The sequence below is a fragment of the Ictidomys tridecemlineatus genome, chromosome 5 (assembly GCF_052094955.1).
Source record: "Ictidomys tridecemlineatus isolate mIctTri1 chromosome 5, mIctTri1.hap1, whole genome shotgun sequence".
Lineage (NCBI taxonomy): Eukaryota > Metazoa > Chordata > Mammalia > Rodentia > Sciuridae > Ictidomys > Ictidomys tridecemlineatus.
The window spans coordinates 92,542,975-92,549,381 of NC_135481.1; the positions used below are offsets into that span (position 1 = coordinate 92,542,975).

Here is a 6,407-nt window from a genome sequence, read left to right on the forward strand (position 1 = left end):
GATTATTTCCTTTGCTGTGAAGAAGCTTTTTAATTTGATGCCTTCCCATTTACTGAGTATTTTTATTTCTTTTTTCTTTTTTCTTTTTTTAAATTTGTTCTAATTAATTATACATATTTACAGTAGACTGCATTTTGATACATCATATATAAATGGAGTATAACCTAGTCTTTGGGTTGTACATTATGTAGAATCACACCAGGTATATAGTAATATGTGCACATAGGGTGATAATATAAAATTCATTCTACTATCCTTTCTACTCCCATACCTCCTTCCCTCCCTTCACTCCCCTCTGTCTAATCCACAGTAACTCTATTCTTCCCTAGCCCACCTGTCACCATTGTGAATTAGCATCCACATATCAGAGAAAACATTCAGTCTTGGTTTTGGGGGACTGGCTTATTTTGCTTAGCATGACATTCTCCAGCTCCAACCATTTACCAGCAAATGCCATCACTGTATTCTTATTTAAGGCTGAGTAATATTCCATTGTGTATATATACCACATTTTTAATCCATTCATCTATTGAAGGACACCTAGGTTAGTTTCATGGTTTAGCTATTGTGAATTGAGCTGCTAGAAACATTGATATGGCTATGTCACTGTAGTATTCTGATTTTAAGTCCTTTGGGTATAAACCAAGGAATAGGAAAGCTGGGTCAAATGGTGGTTTCATTCCAAGTTTTATGATGAATCTCCAACCATTATGGAAACAATGTTTACACCAATTTGCAGTCCCACCAGCAATGTATGAGTGTACCTTTTTCCCCACATTCTTGCCAACATTTATTGTTGCTTGGAAACTTGACAATTGTTATTCTGACTGGAGCAAGATGAAAATTACTGATTCTTTTTTTTTTAATCTTTTTTTTATGCCTCTGCTTTTATTTATTTATTTTTATGTGGTGCTGAGGATCAAACCCAGGGCCTCCCACACACTAGGCGAGTGCTCTACCGCTGAGCAACAACCCCAGCCTGAAATTTACTGATTCTTGATTTTACTTCTTGTACTCTAGAAATCTTACTGAGGAAGTCTGTTCCTAAGCCAACATGATAGAGATTTGGGCCTACTTTTTCTTCTAGTAGGTGCAAGGTCTCTAGTCTAATGTGTAGGTCCTTGATCCACTTTGAGTTGAGTTTTCTGCAGGGTGAGAGGAGTTCAATTTCATTTTATTACATATGGATTTCCAGATTTGCCGGCACCATTTGTTGAAGAAGCTGATTTTCTCTGATGTATGTTCATGGTGCCTTTGTCTAGTATGAGATAATTATATTTATGTGAGTTTGTCTCTGTGTCTTCTATTCTGCACCATTGGTCTTCATGTCTGCTTATCTGCCAATACCATGCCATTTTTGTTAAGGTAGCTCTGTAATATAACTTAAGGCCTGGTACTGTGATGCCTCCTGCTTCACTTTTTTGCTGAGGCTTATTTTAGCTATTCTGGGCCTCTGATTTTTCCAAATGAATTTTATGACTGCTTTTTCTATTTCTGTGAAGAACATTATCAGAATTTTTTAACAGTTTTATGACTTTATTTAACTATCAGCAGTTAGTTCTCACCCATATTGACTGACTGTAGATTTTTAAATGTGGTAACGGGGACATAGGTTACCAAAGTACAGAGCTTGTTTGGTGAATCTTCATCCACGTTATATTTTCTGGATAATCGCACACGAATACCATATGGGACATTCCTTATTCCTTTGGCCCAGACAGCTTTGTTGAGCCTGGTATCAATGCGCACATCTGGAGTTCCCATCTCCTTCATGGCAAATTTCTGGATCTCTTAGAGTGCCCGAGGAGCACGCCTCTTGAAGCCCACTCCATGGATGCACTTGTGAATGTAGATGGTGTATTTCCGGGTCACGACCTCGTTGATGGCAGAATGGCCCTTCTTCTCGCCACCCTTCTTTGCGGGAGCCATTCTGCCAGGCCCAAGTTCATCATCAGAATTTTAATAGGAATTGCATTAAATCTGTATAGCACTTTGGTAGTATGGCCATTTTGACAATATTAATTCAGCCTATCCAAGAGCATGGGAGATCTTCCCACCTTCTAAGGTCTTCTTCAATTTCTTTCTTTATCTTTTTTTTTTTTTTTTTTTTTTTTTTTTTTAGAGAGAGTGAGAGAGGAGAGAGAGAGAGAGAGAGAGAGAGAATTTTTTTAATATTTATTTTTCAGTTCTCGGCGGACACAACATCTTTGTTGGTATGTGGTGCTGAGGATCGAACCCGGGTCGCACGCATGCCAGACGAGCGCGCTACCGCTTGAGCCACATCCCCAGCCCCAATTTCTTTCTTTAGAGTTCTGTAGTTTTCATTGAAGAGGTCTTTCACCTCTTTTGTTAGATTGATTCCCAAATAGTTTTTTTTTTTTTTGGAGACTATTGTGAATGGGATAGTTTTCCTGGTTTCTCTTTCAACTGATTTGTCATTGATATCTAGGAATGCAGTTGATATGGGTGTGAATTTTATATCCTGCTACTTTGCTGAATTCCTTTATGAGTTCTAGAAGTTTTGGGTGGAATTTTTTGGATCTTCTAAATATAGAATCATGTCACTAGCAAATATTGATAATCTGAGTTCTTTCCCTGGTTGTATCACTTTAATTTCTTCTGTGTAAATGCTCTAACTAGGGTTTCAAGGACAATGTTGAATAAAAGTGGTGAAAGAGGGCATCCCTGTCTTGTTCTAGTTTTTAGAGGGAATGCTTTTAATTATTCTCCATTTAGAATGATGTTGACCTTTGGCTTAGGACAGATAGCTTTTACAATATTGAGGTATGTTCCTACTACCCTAGTTTCTCTAGTGTTTTGAACATGGAGGGGTACTGTATTTTGTGGAATACCTTTTCTGCATCTATTGAGATGATCATGTGATTCTTGTCTTCAAGTCTAATTATGTAATGAATTACGTTTATTGATTTCCATATGTTAAAACTTGCATCCCTGGATGAACCACCCTTGATCCTTGATCATGGTGCACTATCTTTTTAATATGTTTTTGTATGAGACTTGCCAGGATTTATTAAGAATTTTTGCATCTATGTTCATGAGGGACATTGGTCGGAAGTTTTCTTTCCTTGATGTGTCTTTGTCTGGTTTTGGTATCAGATTTTGATTTTACTTCTCGTACATTAGGAGTCTTATTGAGGAAGTCTGTTCCTAAGTATCAGGGTGATAGAATGAGTTTGGAAGGGTTCCCTTTTCTTCTATTTCATGAAATAATTTGAGGAGTATTGGTGTGAGTTCTTCTTTGAAAGTCTTGTAGAGCTTGGCTGAGAATTCATCTGGTCCTGGGTTTTTCTTTGTCGGCAGGCTTTTGGTGGTATCTTCAATTTAATTGCCTAAAATTGATCTGTTAAATTTTCTGTCTGTCTGGTTCAATTTGAGTAGGTCACATGTCTCTAGAAATTTGTCGACATCATTATGATTCCCTATATTATTGGAGTACAAATTTTCAAAGAAGTTTCTGATTACCATCTGTATTTCAATAGTGTCCATGGTGATATCCCTTTTTTCATCATGATTTTTAGTGATTTGAATTTTCTCTCTCTTTTTCTTCGATCACTTGGCTTTTATTTTTTTTTCAAAAAAAAACAACTTTTTGTTTTGTCTATTTTTTGAATTTTTGTTTGTTTGTTTCAATGTCATTGATTGAGGCTCTGATTTTCATTATTTCCTGTCTTCTACTGCTATTAGTGTTGATTTTCTAGCTTAGCCATATAATCTTAACACGTCATTGCCCTGCTTAATTACTCGCACTGTATTAAATGAGGTGAGGGATCTAATTTGATATTTGCTTCATTTCCCATTCAATGACTCCAAAATAATTTGTCTAAATTTGTGTAATTCCTTGACTTGTGCTCTCATTTTCACGCAGAGTAAGCTCCTAGATACAGCAGCACTTACTTCTGTACTGCTGTTGTTGTTCCTTGTGTCTCTCACAGGTTTTGTTTCTTTGGTTTCATTTCTTTGGATCTTGCTATATTGCCTAGGACTGCAGACTTATGCCACCATGTCTGGCTGTTCCACCTTGTTTTGACAATCACATCCTTATAAAGTGAAAAACAAACTAGGATGTCTACATAATGAAATGCTACTCAACAATAAAATGGAATGAACTACTGGTACAGGAAATGACATATATGAATCTCAAAATAATCATGATGAGTGAAAGAAACGAACACCCTTACACTAAAAAAAGAAAAATGACATATTGTCCATTTACATCAAATTCTAGAAATTCTAGAAAATGCAAACTAATCAGTTTATAGAAGCAACAATGTGTTGGTAAAATAAAAAGGAAGTAGGATAGTAGGCAACCAGGCAACAGAATCAAGAATATTCTTTTAATTATAGGAAAGTTCTAAGCGTGTTCAGGCCAACAGGAATAATTTGGTGGGAAGAGAATTAAAGATACCGATGGGTGATATGGTAATGATGGAGTAAGGTCCCCAGGAATCCAAAGTATACAAGACTTAGTTATAGGGCTAGGGATATAGCTCCATTGGTAGAGTGCTTGCCTTGCATGCACAAGGCCTGGGTTCTATCCCCAGCACTACAAAAAAAAAAAAAAAAGACTTAGTTATATTTCTGAAACTCCCCTTAGCAATCTTGAAATCCACATATGTTTTTACAGTTGCCTTTGATACCAATTCTACCTTCTGGGTTGTTTTCCAAAAGGACCTCTGCCTTTCACAAAGTTCACTGTTAAGCACTAATTTACTGAAGTCTTTGGATCATAAACACATCACAACCTTGAAAAATTTTTCTGAGGAATCAGTCCTGCCTGGTTGCCTTCACTCCACCTCCCTGTGGACTCTGAAGGAAAGGGTTGGGGTTCATTAGTCTCTGAGTTCTTCCCATTGCATCTGTGACAGCACAGAAATGTGTGCCACTCTGAATACATTCTGTCACCTCCTAGGAGAGGTTAGATGTCTTCAGGGACATTTCAGTTTGGGTAAGAAAAAGTCCAGCTACTCTAGATCTATCAATTGAATTACCCAGGAGATGAGACCTCCTTCCCCAATTCGAGGACAACCAGTGAAACTCTGTGATTATGTAAGTGAAGATATTGAGAGTAGCCAGGCATGGTGGTGCTTGCTTGCAATTCCAGTAGCTCAGGATGCTGAGCCAGGAGGATTGCAAGTTCAAAGCCAGACTCTGCAATTTAGCAAGGCCCTAAGCAACATACTAAGAACCTGTCTGAAAATTAAAAAGGAAAAAAAAATTTAAAGGGCTGGGGATGTGGCTCAGTGGTAAAGCATCCATGGATTCAATCCCTAGTACAAAAAAATAAAAATAAAAGATACTGAAAGTAAAAAGTTGGAGGGGATTGTTCAAAATCAAACCCTCAATGGAAACAGACTAGAGCATAGATCTTATGACCATCACCAGACTGCACAGCCCAGCCACAGTTAGGAGATCTGCTCACGACATACTTTGTTATTGCCAGCCTGGTTGTCGAGAGCTCTTACAAAAATAAGTGGGATATGAGATGAAGAAATTAATATAACCCCTTCACCACAGTCTTCCATGCTAATTCATTAACAGTATAAATCCTCCTGGAAATTTCATTTATCATATAACTAATTAAAAAGCAAAATATAGGGGCTGGGGTTGTGGCTCAGTGGTAGAGTGCTCGCCTAGCATGCACAAGGCACTGGGTTCAATCCTCAGCACTACATAAATGTAAAATAAAGATATTGTGTCCACCTAAAGCTAAAAAATAAATATTTTTTTAAAAAGCAAAATATATATTTAGGGGCTCAAGGTATAGCTCAGTGAACAGATTCCTGCAGATTCCTGCTAAGCATGCATAAGGACATAGGTTCAATCTCCAGCACCAAAAAAATGTATATATGTGTGTGCATTTAATTAATAATTCTTTATTTAACTAAATTAGTTTGATTTTAATACATTAGTCATATGTACAAACTAGTTTTTTTGTTTGTTTGTGTTTTGCTTCCAAGCTATCTAGGTCATTTCATTTTTTTTAACTTTATAAATTTTTTATTTGTTCTAATTAGTTATACATGAGAGTAGAATGCATTGATGTACTTTGATATACATAAATGGGATATTCTTTCTCATTTTTCTAATTGTACATGTTGTAGAATCATATTGATCATGCAGTCATATGTATACATAAGGTAATAATGTCTGTTTCATTTTAGATGGACACAATACCTTTATTTCACTTATTTATATGTGGTGCTGAGGATCAAACCCAGTGCCTCACACATGGGAGGTAAGCACTCTACCACTAACCTACAACCCGGCCCAATGCTAGATTTTAATGTACTGATACTCCTATCAGTCCTGTAAAATATATATTACTAGTCTTAGTTTTCACTGAGCAAAATGAAATTTGGGGAGGTTAAGCCAATTTCTTAGGACCA

The 6,407-nt window shown here is 36.7% G+C and overlaps 1 pseudogene; it reads right to left on the reverse strand.

Moving 5' to 3' along the window:
• Positions 1-1,515: 1,515 nt before the first annotated feature.
• Positions 1,516-1,940, reverse strand: LOC144377559 (large ribosomal subunit protein eL31 pseudogene; annotated as a pseudogene).
• Between the last annotated feature and the right edge of the window lie 4,467 nt (positions 1,941-6,407).